The sequence below is a fragment of the Schistocerca serialis genome, chromosome 2, assembly GCF_023864345.2.
Source record: "Schistocerca serialis cubense isolate TAMUIC-IGC-003099 chromosome 2, iqSchSeri2.2, whole genome shotgun sequence".
NCBI classification, from domain to species: domain Eukaryota; kingdom Metazoa; phylum Arthropoda; class Insecta; order Orthoptera; family Acrididae; genus Schistocerca; species Schistocerca serialis.
The window spans coordinates 140,496,916-140,517,723 of record NC_064639.1 but is presented as its reverse complement, the minus strand read 5'-3'; positions in this window follow the sequence as shown (position 1 = coordinate 140,517,723).

The following is a 20,808-nucleotide window of genomic DNA, read 5'->3' as shown; positions in this document are numbered from 1 at the left end:
AATATCTCCGCAACGCTATCACGCTTACCAAATAACCCTGTGACGAAACGCGCCGCTCTTCTTTGGATCTTCTCTATCTCCTCTGTCAACCCGACCTGGTACGTATCCCACACTGATGAACAATACTCAAGTATGGGTCGAACGAATGTTGATGGACTACATTTTCTAAGGACTCTCCCAATGTATCTCAACCTGGCACGCGCCTTACCAACAATTAATTTTAAATGATCATTCCACTTCAAATCGTTCCGTACGCACACTCCCGGATATTTTACAGAAGTAACTGCTACCAGTGTTTGTTCCGCTGTCATATAATCATAGAATAAAGGATCTTTCTTCCTATGTATTCGCAATACATTACATTTGTCTAATTTACGGGTCAGTTGCCACTCCCTGCACCAAGTGCCTATCCGCTGCAGATCTTCCTGCATTTCGCTGCAATTTTCTAATGCTGCAGCTTTTCTGTATACTACAGCATCATCCGCGAAAAGCCTCATGGAACTTCCGACACTATCTACTAGGTCATTTATATATATTGTGAAAAGCAATGGTCCCATAACACTCCACTGTGGCACGCCAGAGGTTACTTTAACGTCTGTAGACGTCTCTCCATTGAGAACAACATGTTTGATCTGTTTGCTAAAAACTCTTCAATCCAGCCACACAGCTGGTCTGATATTCCGTAGGCTCTTACTTTGTTTATCAGGCGACAGTGCGGAACAGTATCGAACGCCTTTCGGAAGTCTGGGAAAATAGCATCTACCTGGGAGCCGGTATATAATATTTTCTGGGTCTCGTGAATAAATAAAGCGAGTTGGGTCCTACACGATCAGTGTTTCCGGAACCCATGTTGATTCCTACAGTGTAGATTCAGGGTTTTGAGCAATAAACATGTTTTAAAATTCTACAACAGATCGATGTCAGAGATATAGCCTATGAATGTGTTATTCATGAAACAAATCAGGTGAATTACCTTGCGCCATCCTGTATGACCCAGTGGTTAGGTGGCGTAGACGCTTGCAGTCACGTCTAACAAGTTGTCCACCACTTCTCTGACCCTGTTGCTCGAACACTAACATACCGAAATCATGGCAAAAGTGGAAGTCATTTGTGGATCACATTTCATCATCCTGACAGACTTTCCGAATATTGCCATGGTCGTCGGGCACAGGACTCCGCGACCGCTCATACCTGTTACACAATCCTGCCGTACAGAGACAGCAGCAGAATTCTTCCACTTGAACCAAGTTGCTGAACGTGAATCACCTAGCCACCTAATAACCATGACCGAGTGCTGTGTATATCACTACGTACCTCGAGTAAAAGGAGCAAATCCAGCTGAAATAAGTGAGTTTACTATCGCCGAAAGAGGCGAAGACACAACCAACACCGTGCAAGGTGATGTATGTGTTTTGGGCTTGCTATCCAAGCTGTCCAAGGGCGTGTTTCTGCTCCACGCAACTCGCTTGCTAATTCTACACATTCGCTGCTTCCATGCACTATAAACTTTCGCCCCATTCCCTGACCCCTTTCCGGTACCGTCGCGTCGCTTTATCCAGTGATTTCTTACTCTCTCCCCGGTGAAGAAGACACTGACTGGCAGGCATTTCCAGAAGTACGAGGGGGTTACTTTCGAAAAGGAACGTTTCCTGTACAGTCAAAATGCAAACTTGTACAAAAGAGGTCTCAGCTGCCTCATGAAACGCTGGGAACGAGTTTTTGCACTGAACGGTGTATATGTAGAGAACGATTAATTAAAATTTTCATAGCGGCAGTAAGATATTTCTGAGGTGTTCATTAAATGCAGTCGTACAAAACTGATGCCTAAAAACCCATTCGCCATTTCAAAATTCAATTTTAACTCTGTTCTTCAGGCAGAAAGCTATGAAAGTAATTTTAATCGTTTGATTCAGAGACGATCAATATGAACGGTTTCAGTTCTCTGACTTACAAATTACAGTTTCTACATCTCATAGTCACATAAGGCTATATTGTGTCTAGAAATATGTAATTATATATAGGTAAATTGTTCTCCTTTTTTTTGTGTAGTGCGCTGTTTCTCCTCGGTGGTCTTGGGTTTAAAAAAATGTAATCTAAATATTACGATAAATTATATGAAGAACCGACAAGTTACGTCAAGGAAGAAGAGATAGAACTACAATGGACGTGTTATTCCATGGACTCTTGCGCTTCTATGCATGAACTACCTTTCCTTTGTCATTCGCTTATCTAATCTACTTGGATTTGTAGCTAAGACGTCGTTCTTGTGTAAAGCTCATCTTGCTGTACCAGCTAATAATGTAAGTTGTACTTAAAGCCAGAAAAATATAATGGTTATTTTGTCAAAAGAATTTGTGTATGCCGTCAATCAATTTGTAATCTGATACCTGGATTGTCCTAAGTCGATATGGGCCTTAAAAAAGAATTTTCATTGTTAGGCGCCTTCTTAGAAAATCTTTTAAGATTTTTCTTTCAGCTCATTTACGAGACGTGCCGTCGGTAACGACAATTAACTTTCTTTCAGATCCTACGAGCCCGGCGGCTGCTAATAATAATTTAACAATTTTTACTTACAGCTTTTCTTTATATAACGAGCTAACATCCCAGGCAGAAAAAGTCTGGTCACAGGATTCCAGTTCCATTATAGGACTTCAGTTGTAGACGCTACTCTTGTTGTCTTATATTGGAGAATTGAGACGAAACCACGATATTAAATTACGTATTGCAGTAGTTTACATCGAACAGACTTGTGAGATATTCTCTGGTGCAATAAGCACACAACTTCTCACGAGCCTGGAATAATATTTGTGGTGTTGGGTAAAGAAGGAAAGGACAATTAAGTGTCAACGATTTCGTACCCACCCTGAGAACTGAGCTAGTTTATTAATTACTGATCTGTGTCGGGCTAACTTAAAAGATATTGCACTATTAAGAACATTCTTGTGAGTCATTTGCGGAAAAGTGTTTTCAACCGCTACTATTGAGTCATTAAGAATACGATGACATTGGCAAACTGCCGTGTATTTTTTACGTACCCCTGTTTTTATATTTTTACATTACAGTTGTCTTTATTATACGTCATTTAGTGACCATCCTTTATTTATGGAAGACTTTATCTCTTTTCGTCCGGATCGGAGGTACATTTTGTATGGGCAGTGGAGCCGTATTCTTCGAATTTCCTTCAAGTTAAGCCGTATTGCTTGGGTCTAGCTGCAGAACTGCAGTGTTGTTAGCGCGTCGACTAACGGAGTTATGCCTCACGTTGCGGTGCTAGTCCGTCCGATAGTATGGCCGTAGTTGTCTGGTGACCCATAACCATTTCCTCCAAGGAATAAAACTGATCATCTGTGGTCGAACAATCCAAAGAAGACGCCATAAGTGGTCCATACAGCCAAAAACTTAGTAAGGTAAGCTCCCCACACGATTAGGAGCAGTTTTCTGAAGCGACAGTTCGCTCCTCCCAAACGGTCGGAGTCTCACAACCGCCCACGGCACACTTCGTCAGCGACACCTTGCTCATCGTCACACGTGAGTCCGAGGACCATAATTTGAACCATTTAACAGATTTTTAGTACGAAGATTGTAAATGCACCTTACAAATTATGTCAGTGTTTCTATTTATGAGCCGTCCGCGGTGGACGAGTGGTTCTAGGCGCTTCAGTCCGGAACCGCGCGACTGCTACTGTCGCAGGTTCGAATCTCACCTCGGGCATGGATGTGTGTGATGTTGTCCTTAGGTTAGTTCGGTTTAAGTAGTTCTACGTTCTAGGGGACTCATGACCTCAGATGTTAAGTCCCATAGTTTTCAGAGCAATTTGAACCATTTGAACAATATCTAGTTATGGTTCCATTTTCTTCCGGACGCATAAACATCATTCAACTTTATTTGCACACCTTTACCCCACTTTCACTTAAAAACCTAGTTAAATACAATTTTCAATACATATCTTCTCTAAAATACGTGCTACCGTATACACTTTGTCTCACTAATATTTTGAAACCAACATTTTTAAGAGAAGGAGAGTGCCTTCTCCGCGCCAGTCTTCTCTATATTACGTGTTTGTAAAGATAGAAAGGAAATCTGGAAATTTATTTAGGTTATTTCCTATTTAAGGCAAATGGGCACGTCTTTTTCAGTCTATCTTCCACTGCACATGGCAATTTTCATCAAAATCTTATCACGTCTATATTCAACAGTATTTAAGGGAGGTTTTGTACAGTACTTACTTAGAAGGTGCGATAGGGTTGTAAATGTCAGAGCGTACATTTTTATAGTGTGTGTGATTACAGTACCAAGAAAAAAATTTGTAAACAGATAAAGGAAAAAAATTACACTGTAACTTATTCTTGAATTACTCTACGATGTTTTATGTACATATTTACATGGACAAGGTCGATAAGGAGTCGGCAATGTGTCTTCCTCTTGCACTGTCATAGTTTCGTTGTTTCTGTGACGAGGTGGTACGATTTACATCGTTTTCGTTTTACTATTCCTGTTTGATAAGCAGATGCTGATGCAAATGAATGTTTGTCTTGAGTCAGTTTTATCTTACTTATTCTTATTACTGCAGATATTTACTGAATTTCATCCTTCTTAATTTGGCAAACTGGCTTAACACAAATCTTTAATTAATTTTTGTACAGAATGCATGTTTGACTATCCTACTAAGTTTTTATTTTTACAACGTGACAGTACATGACCTTTCAACTCGCATAAGGTAACAATAGGTCAAAGACAAGAACGTGTCTCATATAATCCCTTTGACGCATTATACGAATACGCAAATGATCGCATCTGTGTGAGGGGAGACGCGGGTGAAGTTACTCTGCTTAACGAAATATTTTCTGTTCTGACATGTTAAACTAAAGTTACCAAGTGATTTTCAATTTAATGATCTCGTGACCCACTCCCACGGCATTCGTTTCTCATTATCTAATAACGATACAATATCTGCTACTTGACTGGATAGAGAATGGTAAAGACCCAAATTGGTTTAGTAATGAAATTCGTAAGATGCTGAGTAAACAGAGGCTGTTGAACTCTAGGTTCAAAAGTGGAAGCACAAAGGACGACAAGCGAAGGTTAGTAGAGATTCGTGCGTCTGTGAGAAGACAACCATCACACCTTAGCAAAAGATATGGCAGAGAGCCCGAGAAAAATTCTGGTCGTAAGTAAAATAGCTAAGCGGGTCTAAGGCTTCCACTCGTTCCCATGTTGACCAGTCTGGTGTAGCACTTGAAGACAGCAAAACGAAAGCGTACGTTTGAAATTTCACATTCAAGAAATTGTTCATTCAGGAGAACCGTACAAACATGTCGTCGTTTGATCACTGGAGAGACTCCCGTATAGACGACATAGAAATAAGCATACCTGGCGTTGAGAAGCAACTGAAACATTTGAAAACAAATAAATTACCAGGTCCGGATGGAATACCAGTTGAATTTTGCAAAGCGTACTCTACGGCACTGGCCCCTTACCTACCTTGCATTTTTAGTGAATCTCTCGCCCAGCGCAAAGTTCCAGTCGACTGGGAAAGAGCACAGGTGACTCCACTATATAAGAAAGATAAAAACAACGGATCCGCAAAGATACAGGCCGATATCCCTAACTTCCTTTTGCTGCAGAATCATTCAACACATTCTCAGTTCGAATAAAATAAACTTACATGAGAGTGAAAAGCTTATGTCCACGAATCAGCATGGTTTTAGAAAGCGTCGCTCGTGTGAAACTCAGCTTTCCCTTTTCCTCACATGGTATAATGAGAACTATGGATGAAGGGCAACAGGCAGACTCCATATTTCCGGAAAGCATTTGATACAGTGTCCCATTGCAGGCTGCTAACGTAGGTACGGCATATAGAATACATTCACAGACATTTGTGAATGACTAGTTCTTAAATAATAGAACACAGTGTGTTGTCCTCGACGACGAGTATTCATCGGAGACAAGGGTATTGTCAAGAGTGCCCCAGGGAAGTGTTATAGGACCGCCGCTGTCCTCTATATACACAAATAATTTGACAAACAGGGTGGACAGTAGTTTGTGGTTGCTTGCTGATGATGCTGTTGTGTAGAGTACGAGGATACAAGACGACTTAGATAAAATTTCCAGTTGGTGGGTTGAAAGGTAGCTAAACCTAAATATGGAAAATGAAAATCAATGTGGATGAGTAGAATGAAAAATCTGTAATGTTTCGATACAATATTACTAGTGTCCAGCTTGAAATAGTCAAGTCGTTTAAGTATCCAGGTGTAACGTTGCAAAGCGATATGAGGTGGAATGAACATGTGAAAACTATGGTAGGAAGGCAATTGGTCGTCTTCGATTTATTGGTAGAAATTTAGGAAAGTGTGGTTTAGGTGTAAAGGAGACCGCGTATGGGACACTGGTGCGACCTATTCTTAAGTACTACTAGAGTCTTTGGGATCTGTACCAGGTCAAATTGAGGGAGGAAATCAAAGCGATTCAGAGAAGGGCTGCTAGATTTGTTGCCGGTAGGTTCGAACAAAACGTAAGTGTTACGCCGATGCTTTGGGAACTCAAAAGGGAATCCCCGGAAGGAAGGAGGCATTCTTTTCGGAAACACTACTGAGAACATTTAGAAAACCGGACTTCAAGCTGAGTACCGAACGACTCTACTGCCGGCAGCAGACATCGCGCGTAAGGACCACGAAGATAAGATATGAGAGGTTCTGGCTAATACGGAGGCGTAGAGGCAGTCGATTTTGCCTCGCTCTGTTTCTGAGTAAACTGGGGGCAACGACAAGTATTGGTACTGGGTGGCTTGCGAATTATCTGTGTAGATGTAGATAATGAGTATTCAACCGTATTTCAGGATTCCATCTTGCACGCATCTTCACATACACTGGCACAATCACACGTAACGGCATTTCTTCTCACTGGGGCCCACCTGGTACTAACCACAGAACTTTTACCTATTATTCTCAAAGAGTAGGGACGTGCACTTGCATCAGTCCTTTAAAACCATTATCCCTAAATAAAAAGACTAACGTTTCAGCTACCCCTAGATTAACAATCGTAATATCCATATTTCAGACATTTTTGACACAGTAGTAATGGGGTAGTAGTTCTCATACTCTCGTCCACCAGTGCTAAAATTGTACTTAATCCATGTACCTGTATAAGTGAGTTCACGCGTTGCTCTTCGTGTTTTAACTTATTTTGCCCAACATGCCATATTATTCATGGCTACCCTTACATTTTCATGATGTTATTCCGTAAATTAAATCACTTACCTTACACCGTACACGTTTTCTTTGTGTGTATAGTGACTAGTAACCCCATTCTCTATGTTAGTCAAGGCTTGCAATGGTGTTTATTGTTGTTACATTTGTCGTGTACAAAATTTTTGTAATTATTTGTATGTAATGTTGATTTCAGTAGCTCGTAACACAGTACAGCTCGTACAAAGCGTAGAATAGTTCTTTTGTGGTTAATCACACCTTGTACTTAGCAAGTGTAGTTAGTTTTTTAAGTATGTACATATTATTTATGTACTTTTCCTTTTCTTCTCTTCCTATCTTTTCTTATTTTTAAGCTTACAACTAATATTTACATTTGTACATTTTTTAGATCCTCTTTCTCTTCGCATACTAACCACTTTACTTAGCTTTCGTGTGATGTGTCTCATGGTTATTAATACTAGTGTCTTAATTATTTCAGGTCCTTGTGATGGTACAGTCTGCATATTTTCCTAGTATCAGAATATCTAAAGAGGTAATATCCCGGATGTGGAATGTTGAGTACAACGTATGTTCTAGAATATTATAATTGCCCTTCAAGGTTTAAGTTCTTGTGCTTAGTTGATTTAGAGTGTGGGAGCAAGAGTACTTCCTGGTGTATCTGGAAGGTACACACACATCCTAACTTTTTGTTGTATACTTTCTTCCTATTTGCGATTTTTTCACCGACAGTTACCAAAGATTGTCTGATCTTTTCTTCTAATGATAACTCACCGTGAGTAACACATGGCAATGAATTTACCCACTCGTGAGTTTCAGGCTTGTGATTCGTTAGTTCCACTGACGTAAAACCAGTAGAAGTATGCGGTAAATTATTAACAATTTGCTATAAACTGGCTATCATATTTTCCAAGTAAGCATTATTATAGAAACCTATTATGGATAACGGGTACAACCATTGCTCTGAGCATCTCATCACACGGAGATCAAGCCAATTAAAAAAAAAAAAACTGGAGACTACTTCCATTTGCTATTTTACAGATGTTTCTTGTTTATCATTTCCTGTAAAATTTACCATACGGTATTATAAAATAAAGTTTATCGTGAGAACAAAAGGAAAAATACGACTCTTTTTTTCTTTCGTTATGGTTAGATACAATCTGTTAAAAATAACTGACAAGGCATGAGTAATTTACTAGTACTAGCAGCAGAAGTGGCTTTAATCTCGTATTAACGTAACGACCGTAGGTAGCAGTCTTCTGGAACCGTAAAATGTTTATAAAACTAGCTGGTTCACCAAGAGGGAGCTCATGGGAATTGTAGTTCATGTGACTTGTGTTTAGCACTATAGGACAGGGACGCTTTGATGAATGGGCGGTAACTGGGATAAGCGGAGTAGGCAGTCTGGTGTTACAGTTTTTGTAATAGGAGAAGCACTTCATGTCCGAATACCTTAGTTATTATTTTTTGACTATGTATGCGTGTTCAGAAAGGGTTAATGCAGGAAGACAGATGATGGGAGTTTGTCTCTTGAAACGCTTTTCGGAGTATTATGTTTGTATCATTAGTGGGTGTCTATCATTAGTGGTAGTGTACTAAGGTAACTATAGTGAGTAAATTTTTCACCTTTGAGTCACTTTACAAGGATTTTGAACAGTCATGATGTACTTTCTGAGAACAAAAGATTTCTTTCATGTACATAGGAATTTACATTTTTTTTTTCTTTTTTTTTTTTTTTCTGGTCATCAGTCTACTGACTGGTTTGATGCGGCCCGCCAGGAATTCCTTTCCTGTGCTAACCTCTTCATCTCAGAGTAGCACTTGCAACCTACGTCCTCAATTAGTTGCTTGACGTATTCCAATCTCTGTCTTCCTCTACAGTTTTTGCCCTCTACAGCTCCCTCTAGTACCATGGAAGTCATTCCCTCATGTCTTAGCAGATGTCCCATCATCCTGTCCCTTCTCCTTATCAGTGTTTTCCACATATTCATTTCGTCTCCGATTCTGCGTAGTACCTCCTCATTCCTTACCTTATCAGTCCACCTAATTGTCAACATTCGTCTATAGCACCACATCTCAAATGGTTCGATTCTCTTCTGTTCCGGTTTTCCCACAGTCCCTGTTTCACTACCATACAATGCTGTACTCCAGACGTACATCCTCAGAAATTTCTTCCTCAAATTAAGGCCGGTATTTGATATTAGTAGACTTGTCTTGGCAGAAATGCCTTTTTTGCCATAACGAGTCTGCTTTTGATGTCCTCCTTGCTCCGTCCGTCATTGGTTATTTTACTGCCTAGGTAGCCGAATTCCTTAACTTCACTGACTTCGTGACCATCAATCCTGATGTTAAGTTTCTCGCTGTTCTCATTTCTACTACTTCTCATTACCTTCGTCTTCCTCCGATTTACTCTCAAACCATACCGTGTACTCATTAGACTGTTCATTCCGTTCAGCACATCATTTAATTCTTCTTCACTTTCACTCAGGATAGCAATGTCATCAGCGAATCGTATCATTGATATCCTTTCACCTTGTATTTTAATTCCACTCCTGAACCATTCTTTTATTTCCATCATTGCTTCCTCGATGTACAGATTGAAGAGTAGGGGCGAAAGGCTACAGCCTTGTCTTACATCCTTCTTAATACGAGCACTTCGTTCTTGATCGTCCACTCTTATTATTCCCTCTTGGTTGTTGTACATATTGTATATGACCCGTCTCTCCCTATAACTTACCCCTACTTTTTTCAGAATCTCGAGCAGCTTGCACCATTTTATATTGTCGAATGATTTTTCCAGGTCGACAAATCCTCTGAAAGTGTCTTGATTTTTCTTTAGCCTTGCTTCCATTATTAGCTGTAACGTCAGAATTGCCTCTCTTGTCCCTTTACTTTTCCTAAAGCCAAACTGATCGTCACCTATCGCATTCTCAATTTTCTTTTCCATTTTTCTGTATATTATTCTTGTAAGCAGCTTCGATGCATGAGCTGTTAAGCTGATTGTGCGATAATTCTCGCACTTGTCAGCTCTTGCCGTCTTCGGAATTGTGTGGATTATGCTTTTCCGAAAGTCAGATAATATATCGCCAGACTCATATATTCTACACACCAACGTGAATAGTCGTTTTGTTGCCACTTCCCCCAATGACTTTAGAAATTCTGTTGGAATGTTATCTATCCCTTTAGCCTTATTTGACTTTAAGTCCTCCAAAGCTCTTTTAAATTCCGATTCTAATACTGGATCCGCTATCTCTTCCAAATCGACTCCTGTTTCCTCTTTTATCACATCAGACAAATCTTCACCCTCATAGAGGCTTTCAATGTATTCTTTCCACCTATCTGCTCTCTCCTCTGCATTTAACAGTGGAATTCCAGTTGCACTCTTAATGTTACCACCGTTGCTTTCAATGTCACCAAAGGTTGTTTTGACTTTCCTGTATGCTGAGTCTGTCCTTCCGACAGTCATATCTTTTTCGATGTCTTCACATTTTTCCTGCAGCCATTTCGTCTTAGCTTCCCGGCCCTTCCTATTTATTTCATTCCTCAGCGACTTGTATTTCTGTATTCCTGATTTTCCCGGAACATGTTTGTACTTCCCCATTTCATCAATCAAATGAAGTATTTCTTCTGTTACCCATGGTTTCTTCGCAGGTACCTTACATACTTACAGGTCTAATTTCGCAAGATTGGAGCAGGTGTTATAGATTTATGTTAATAACCTTTTCGTTATTTGTCTGAAGTAATTAAGGCAAATCATAGGAAATATGAATTACTGGTTAGAGATTCACAATAAAAAAGGAAGATTACGGTTTCATATTATGACCACAACAACCTCATTAGGGAGGACGCCCAAACTAAGGCTGTGGAGGGAAAATGATTGAAATCGGCCGTGACCTGACTTAGAACCGTAAAGTTAGTCACCTTAAGCAATTATGTATATCACGGGACACTTAAACCTGGATGGCAGGACGAAGAATTGACCCACTGACCTAGCAGTAACCAGTCCAGCCACCTCACTCGCTGAGCCGTTTTGAGTCTTCATTCTCCGAAAAATAAGGCTTGGTGCTGATACCAACGCAACGTCGTTCGTTTTCCCCGAAGTATACAATATTGTTTCGTTTAAATACTTATGCAAAGAACTTATTCACAACATAAAGAGGTAGTACTACATTCTTATTTGCTTTCTCAACATCAATTATTGGACACACAGAACACACAGATTACCTGCCAGAACGTTAAGTCGCTTCTGAACACGCACACGCTGCAGACATTATCAGCTGACATCAGGACTAAGACGCCTGTGTTTGGATTCCGCTTGGTATGCCAGAGTCTCTAATTCACATCCCTGAAGTAGTGAGTCAGGATCCTTCCATAACGAGTGAAGTGTGCGTATGGTGTATCATCTCAGTTATGTGACTGGATTCGTGATTTCCTCTCAGAGAGATCACAGTTCGTAGTGATACACGGTAAATTATCGAGTAGAACAGATGTGATATCTGGCGTTCCGCAAGGTAGTGTCATAGGCCCTCTGCTGTTCCTGATTTATATCAGTGATCTAGGTGGTAATCTGAGCAGCCCCCTTAGATTGTTTGCAGATGACGCTGTAATTTATCGTCTAGTAAAATCATCAGACGATCAATTCCAATTACAAAATGATCTAGAGAGAATTTCTGTATGGTGCGAAAAGTGGTAATTAACACTAAACAAAGAAAAGTGCGAGGTCATCTACATGGGTACTAAAAGAAATCCGGTAAATTTTGTGTATACGATAAATCGCACAAATGTAAGGGCTGTCGATTCGACTAAATACCTACGAGTCACAATTACGAGCAACTTAGATTGGAAAGGCCACATAAATAATACTGTGGAGAACGCGAAACAAAGACTGCGCTTTGTTGGCAGAACACTTAGAAGATGCGACAAACCCACTAAAGAGACAGCCTACATTACTCCTGTCCGTCCTCTGCAGGAATACTGTTGCGCGGTGTGGGATCTTTACCACGTTGGATTGGCGGAGGATATCGAAAGAGTGCAAAGAAGGGCAGCTCGTTTCGTGTTATCGCGCAATAGGGCTGAGAGTGTCGCTGATATGACACGCGAGTTGAGGTGGCAGTCACTGAGACAAAGGCGTTTTTTTTTTTTTTGCGGCGAGATATATTTACGAAAATTCAATCACCAACTTTCTCTTCCGAATGCGTGAACATTTTGTTGACACCCACCTACGTAGGGAGAAATGATCATCATAATTAAATAAGAGATATCAGAGCTGGATCGGAAAGATTTAGGTGTTACTTTTTCCCACGCACCATTCGAGAGTGGAATGGTAGAAAAGTAGTATGAAAATGGTTGAATGAACCCTCTGCGAGGCACTTAAGTGTGAATTGCAGAGTAACCATGTAGATGTAGACCCTATCAAGACGATTGTATGTTAGTACTGTGCAGCCCAGAAATTTAGTGTTAGGATTACTTGAAAAGAAAATTACAGCGCGAAAGTGTGTTGCAAAATGAAAAATGCGCATTATTATATTTTAAAAATAAAGTAAATAATATTCCTAGATGAGTCTGAGATCATAGTCAATATTTTATGAATAAAGGTGTTCATTTCTAGTGTTGTTTCGGCTGCTTTCTTCATAAAATCTAAACTTAGTACTTCTAAAACTGTGTTCAGTTTCAGCCAATAAAACATGTGCCTGAGCGGTGTGCTACTGTTTGAGAATGAGAGTTGTTTTATATGATAATGACAGCAACGGAAAGCACTTTATAAATAATGCATTAAGCGATTAGACGATTTTGTTCAGAAAATAACTTACTTTGGTCACATTTCCTGCCTAATTCCTACGAATACAAAGCATTGCTTAATAGGTCCATCTCAGTGCCACTTCAAGTGTGCTTCAATAACTCTCGTACCATGGGCATATTATTCTACATTGTTACAACGACCACAGAATGAGCAGTTTTAGTATTAATAGGCAAAGTTCTTATGTGAAAGAATAATTAGTTAGTGTACTGACATGATGACGTTAAAGTCACTAAGAAGAATTTGATTAGGAGCCAAGATGAGACTAATCGGGCGTTCCCTAGTTTTGATGACAGTATACCCAATTTTATTTTTATATTACATTCAAATAGTGCTACCGTAATCCCTGCCAGAAAATATTTTATTCAATACGGCGCTGTAGTACAAAAGATAAATTTGTGCGAAATATTTGCCAGCGTATTTTCCATGTGACCGCCTGTCCATAAAATTTTAAAGTTTAGTGGAATCATAACAGATATCAAATTTAATAGCCTGCTTTATATGCTGATGTCGTTAATTCATTAGTGGACAAGCCGTTTGAACACACACGTAATTCTGTGCGCTTACTGCTATTTACTTTTATGATGTAGTTAACCGCTATCTTTTTAAAGTGTAATGATTTGATTCATGTTTTATGCACGAGCGTCCTGCAAATTACATTAACTCGTTGACGCGGGTGGCACGGTGCCTCTGTGGTCCACTTTTCATCAGAATGGTTGCGAACATTCGTAAACTAACAATCCGGAAATTTGATTTTACGAATGAATGACACTCTCAAGCAGCTATTGTCATCTTCCAAGCGTCACACTATGACTGATTAACAGAATTTCATCCTTCGCTTTTCAATTCCCAACATATGCTGCTTCCTTTACAAACAAACTTCCGGGAATACCTGCGAGAAAGTAAGTTCATACGTAAACGTGGGAAATAAGTGCTGGATAGAATGTCGAGATAGTTTCTACCTGGGGCTACCTATAGGCTAAGAGACGAATGTAATTACATCAAATAGTGATTTTAATTAAGAGATATAACATATTGTAGTACTGTTCCCTTTATTCTCTTGTGTGGTTGTTCAAATGTTCAACAATCTGCGTATAACTGTACGTAAAGATGGATATCACTCTCCACAGAAGAATATACTGTCGCTCGATGTCGGATAATGTAACGAAATCAGTACACATTTCTATTTACTGATGTAACATTCACGTTCCCGTCTTTCTGTCACTTTCCTTTGATTTACTCCAGTACTTTATTCATTTTCTGTCATAACACATTAACTTGCACCATGTACACCGAATGAAACATGGTGCGCTTCAGTCATCATAAGGGTTCTCACCTTCTTTTACAGTGAAAATGATAATCCGTATGTTCCTAATTTTACTAAACTTTTTTGATTGTCGATTAACATATTTTTATAACAAAGACAGTCGGTCTAGACCTCACCTACTATTTACTTATTCCGGTAATCGGCCTCAATTAAAACTGATCGTCTTCAGACCACAAATGAAAGTGCATCTGACAAGGAACCCCTAGAGTGTGAGGTCACAAGTTCATCCTTTAGTAAGGCTCATTTGAAAGAGTTATGTCAACAATTATGATAGGAAAAATGTTATCTGCTAATGACTCACCATGTGCATCAGGTAAGCGACAGAAAATGTGTCCGGCAGGTGCAGAAATCAGTCTTCTATAGGATGTATTTGTTACATTTCACTAAATGGACAAGTTCAAAACAAATCATTAACTGGCACAATGAACACCGAATGAAACATGGTGCGCTTCAGTGATCATAAGGTCTCCCACCTTCAAGATCGAAGGCGAACTCTTCGGCAGTCACAACCGCGCAGGGCGTTCAGCTTGGTATGCTCTCTTCAGAAACGTATATGGAACCATCGGTGTAACGGGGTAATGAGAACTGACGGAATGTGATGGCATGAAACCGAACGTGAAACAGTCTGTCATGGAGTTTATCGTGAAACTTTAAAAAGTTAACTCCGCCCGAACAGCCCACGAAGGCCCAACGGTACCGACTGGCCGCCGTGTCATCCTCAGCCCACAGGCGTTACTGGCTGCGGATATGGAGGGTCATGTGGTCAGCTCACCGCTCTCCCTGCCATCGTCAGTTTACGGGACCGGAACCGCTACTTCTCAGTCAAGTAGCTCCTCCTTTTTGCTGAAAAGAGCTGAGCGCTCCCCGTATTCAAACAGTGCTCAGGGGACTGAATGATCACCCATCCGAGTGGTAGCCCATCCTGACACCGCTCACTTCGGCGATCTGACGGGAACCGCTGTTACCACTGCGGCAGGGTCTATGGCTTATCGTGAAACTGACATTCCTTTAAGTGGAGAGGCAATTTTTATCCCTATTCTTCCAATGCTATTTTACCCTTTGAACAGGTACATTTTTCAGAAGAACTATTAGTGATAATGACATTTTTACTGCATATATATAACACACATGCCTCAGTTTACAAGCAAAATGAGCATAATATCTCTTATGGTTTTGAAGAAAAATAAATTTATTCATTCACTAGTAAAATTTAACTTTTTATGACATTAATTATTATAAAACAGTTTTAGATAGTTTGGTTGTACTCAATGACTTATTACCATCTGCAGTACAAATTGACCAAATTTCATGTTTCTAACCCCATTAGTTTATCAAATAATGGTACCTGAAAGTAAAAAAAATGTAGTTTTGAGAAAAATCCATTTAAAGTTTAATATTGCAATTCCAGTATAAATGTTGATGAGAATTACTTACCACTAATATTTTCCTGCAACATACAGAGCATCACCTGAATCATACTGATCCTCTTTTCTTCTCTTGGTCCCTCTTCTTCTCTGTGTGGCTTCTTTTGCACATTTTAAATTAGCAATATCTGTTTTACGGATTCTCTCTTTATCTGTTTGCGCCAAGTATTTTGTAGTATTTCCACTAGATTTTATGCCGAATAATTCCAAAAATCCAGTTTTCTAATTACACCATCATTGAAGCGTAAAATAGCATTATAAACACCAAATTTCTGGGTTTTCGGTAACCGGTTCCAAATGAGAGAATTAACAAGTTCATTTAAATTTTGGGTTTTCCCATTAAGACAGTTCTTCAACAAGGTATCTTTAAAAAGGTCTCTAAATATAGTTTTAATTACATTCATTACTGATGCCGGTAAACAATGTTTATGGTCATATCTGGCACCTCTCCTGTACTTGCGCCAAGTGTCAGGATCATTCGGGCAAAGATCGTGCGCCAGGCAAACCATCATATCTCACGGATAAATTGTCGTATTTATTTAAAACAAAAACTGTTTCACCGGGCATTTCAAATACGCTAAAATCTAAGTATGGAATTGTTAAGCCCACTTGCCTTCCGTCTCCTATGAAGGCGTAGCTCCAGACAATGCATAAAATGTTTTATAGACAAGGAAAAGCAAACACCCACACTCTGAATTTGTCCAATGGTTCCATGTGGTATGAATCACAATGTCTCACACTTTTCAGGAGGGACAGTTCCCTATCGCCCTTTCAAGATCACGCACACGAGAAGGATTCGTACGAAGTAAAGCACCTCCAACTTCTCGCGGCACAATAAGTAACTTTCTAGCTAATTTATCACCCATATTAACAGTCGGCATAATTGTGCACGATTGTACTGAGGCACTGATGTTAGTTCATCTTGATAACACTCTCTTGGTAGGTCAAACTTTTACGGTTCCTTTCGTATACATTTACTCTTCAAATCCCGATTGGTCGGAGTTGAAAACAATTTCTTTTCTGGCTGTCGGATTAGTTTATGTACCTCATCTACGGTTTCGTAGTTTGCTGTGTACCGTCAGGATGGCGCTTTATTTGAAATTTCGTTATCTTACGTCTTCTACTTCTGTAATACTGTTTGAACTTAAGCAACCATCCACTGCTTCCGTTGAAATCACCGTGATCTACATCGCGGCAACTTTGATGTGCATAACATAATAAGCCACTATCATTCATATCCTGTAAATTGTATAAAGTATCCTTGAAACGCCGGAAGCGGCTACAAGGGTAGCGGAGTACGTGTGGAGTGCACATGGGGTTTTCTTAGGTTTGAGAATTCTCTCCCTAGGCCCGACAAGACGCCTCCTGAGACGCGGCAAGGTAGGAGTAGGCAAAATGCAACAGGGAATAACAATATTAATGTGCTAATAGTAAACTGCAGGAGCGTCTATAGAAAGGTCCCAGAACTGCTCTCATTAATAAACGGTCACAATGCCCACATAGTACTAGCGACAGAAAGTTGGCTGAAACCAGACGTAAACAGTAATGAAATCCTAAACTCAGATTGGAATGTATACCGCAGAGACAGGTTGGACAGTGAAGGGGGAGGCATGTTTATAGCGATAAGAAGTGCAATAGTATCGAAGGAAATTGACGGAGATCCGAAATGTGAAATGATTTGGGTGAAGGTCACGGTTAAAGCGGGCTCAGACATGGTAATTGGATGTCTCTATAGGCCCCCAGGCTCAGCAGCTGTTGTGGCTGAGCACCTGAAGGTTAATTTGGAAAATATTTCGAGTAGATTTCCCCACCATGTTATAGTTCTGGGTGGAGGTTTTAATTTGCCGGATATAGACTGGGAGACTCAGACGTTCATAACGGGTGGCAGGGACAAAGAATCCAGTGAAGTTTTTTTAAGTGCGTTATCTGACAACTACCTTGAGCAGTTAAACAGAGAACCGACTCGTGGCGATAACATATTAGACCTTCTGGTGTCAAACAGACCCGAACTATTTGAAACAGTTAACGCAGAACAGGGAATCAGCGATCATAAAGCAGTTACGGCATCGATGATTTCAGCCGTAAACAGAAATATTAAAAAACGTAGGAAGATTTTTCTGTTTAGCAAAAGTGACAAAAAGCAGATTACAGAGTACCTGACGGCTCAGCACAAAAGTTTTGTCTCAAGTATAGATAGTGTTGAGGATCAGTGGACAAAGTTCAAAACCATCGTACAATATGCGTTAGATGGAAAAGAGCCACCGTGGTACAACAACCGAGTTAGAAAACTGCTGCGGAAGCAAAGGGAACTTCACAGCAAATATAAACATAGCCAAAGCCTTGCAGGCAAACAAAAATTACGCGAAGCGAAATATAGTGTGGGGACGGCTATGCGAGAGGCGTTCAATGAATTCTAAAGTAAAGTTCTATGTACTGACTTGGCAGAAAATCCTAAGAAATTGTCTTATGTCAAAGCGGTAGGTGTCAAAACAAAATGTCAAGACACTCTGTGACCAAAATGGTACTGAAACAGAGGATGACAGACTAAAGGCCGAAATACTAAATGTCTTTTTCCAAAGCTGTTTCACAGAGGAAGACTGCACTGTAGTTCCTTCCCTAGATTGTCGCACAGATGACAAAATGGTAGATATCGAAATAGACGACAGAGGAATAGAGAAACAACTAAAATCGCTCAAAAGAGGAAAGGGCGCTGGACCTGATGGGATACCAGTTCGATTTTGCACAGAGTACGCGAAGGAACTTGCCACCCTTCTTGCAACGGTGTACCGTAGGTCTCTAGAAGAGCGTAGCGTTCCAAAGGATTGGAAAAGGGCTCAGGGCATCCTCGTTTTCAAGAAGGGACGTCGGACAGATGTGCAGAACTATAGACCTATATCTCTAACGTCGATCAGGTGTAGAATTTTGGAACACGTATTATGTTCGAGTATAATGACTTTTCTGGAGACTAGAAATCTACTCTGTAGGAATCAGCAAGGGTTTCGAAAATGACGGTCGTGTGAAACTCAGCTCGTACTATTCGTCCACGAGACTCAGAGAACCATAGACACGGGTTCACAGGTAGATGTCGTGTTTCTTGACTTCCGCAAGACGTTCGATACAGTTCCCCACAGTCGTTTACTGAACAAAGTAAGAGAATATGGACTATCAGACCAATTGTGTGATTGGATTGAGGAGTTCCTAGATAACAGAACGCAGCATGTCATTCTCGATGGAGAGAAGTCTTCCGAAGTAAGAGTGATTTCAGGTGTGCCGCAGGGGAGTGTCATAGGACCGTTGCTCTTCACAATATACATAAATGACCTGGTGGATGACAACGGAAGTTCACTGATGGAAAATTGTACTGAAATGCAGGAGGATCTGCAGCGAATTGACGCATGGTGCAGGGAATGGCAATTGAATCTCAATGTAGACAAGTGTAATGTGCTGCGAATAAGTAGAAAGATAGATCCCTTAACATTTAGCTAAAAAATAGCAGGTCAGCAATTGGAGTCAGTTAATTCCATAAATTATTTGGGAGTACGCATTAAGAGTGATTTAAAATGGAATGATCATATAACGTTGATCGTCGGTAAAGCAGATGCCAGACTGAGATTCATTGGAAGAATCCTAAGGAAATGCAATCCGAAAACAAAGGAAGTAGGTTACAGTACGCTTGTTCGCCCACTGCTTGAATACTGCTCAGCAGTCTGGTATCCGTACCAGATAGGGTTGATAGAAGAGATAGAGAAGATCCAACGGAGAGCAGCGCGCTTCATTACAGGATCATTTAGTAATCGCGAAAGCGTTACGGAGATGATAGATAAACTCCAGTGGAACACTCTGCAGGAGAGACGCTCAGTAGCTCGGTACGGGCTTCTGTTAAAGTTTCGAGAACATACCTTCACCGAAGAGTCAAGCAGTATATTGCTCCCTCCTACGTATATCTCGCGAAGAGACCATGAGGATAAAATCAGAGAGATTAGAGCCCACACAGAAGCATACCGACAATCCTTCTTTCCACGAACAAAACGTGACTGGAATAGAAAGGAGAACCGATAGAGGTACTCAGGGTACCCTCCGCCACACACCGTCAGGTGGCTTGCGGAGCATGGATGTAGATGTAGAGACGTAGAACGCGCAAACAACAGTTTTTTGTAACAAGGGCGTCGTTTCTTTTTTTTTTTTTTTTTTTTTTGGTCATCAGTCTACTGACTAGTTTGATGCGGCCCTCCACGAATTCCTCTCCTGTGCCAACCTCTTCATCTCACAGTAGCAGTTGCAACCTACGTCCTCAATTATTTGCTTGATGTATTCCAATCTCTGTCTTCCTCTACAGTTTTTGCCCTTTACAGCTCCTTCTAGTAACATGGAAGTCATTCCCTCATGTCTTAGCAGATGTCCTATCATCCTGTCCCTTCTACCTATCAGTGTTTTCCACATATTCCTTTCCTCTCCGATTCTGCATAGAACCTCCTCATTCCTTACCTTATCAGTCCACCTAATTTTCAAATTCGTCTATAGCACCACATCTCAAATGGTTCGATTCTCTTCTATTCCGGTTTTCCCACAGTCCATGTTTCACTACCATACAATGCTGTACTCCAGACGTACATCCTCAGAAATTTCTTCCTCAAATTAAGGCCGGTATTTGATATTAGTAGACTTGTCTTGGCCAGAAATGCCTTTTTGCCATAGCGAGTCTGCTTTTGATGTCCTCCTTGCTCCGTCCGTCATTGGTTATTTTACTGCCTAGGTAGCCGAATTCCTTAACTTCATTGACTTCGTGACCATCAATCCTGATGTTAAGTTTCTCGCTGTTCTCATTTCTACTACTTCTCATTACCTTCGTCTTCCTCCGATTTACTCTCAAACCATACTGTGTACTCATTAGACTGTTCATTCCGTTCAGCACATCATTTAATTCTTCTTCACTTTCACTCAGGATAGCAATGTCATCAGCGAATCGTATCATTGAAATCCTTTCACCTTTTATTATAATTCCATTCCTGAACCTTTCTTTTATTTCCATTGCTGATTCCTCGATTTACAGATTGAAG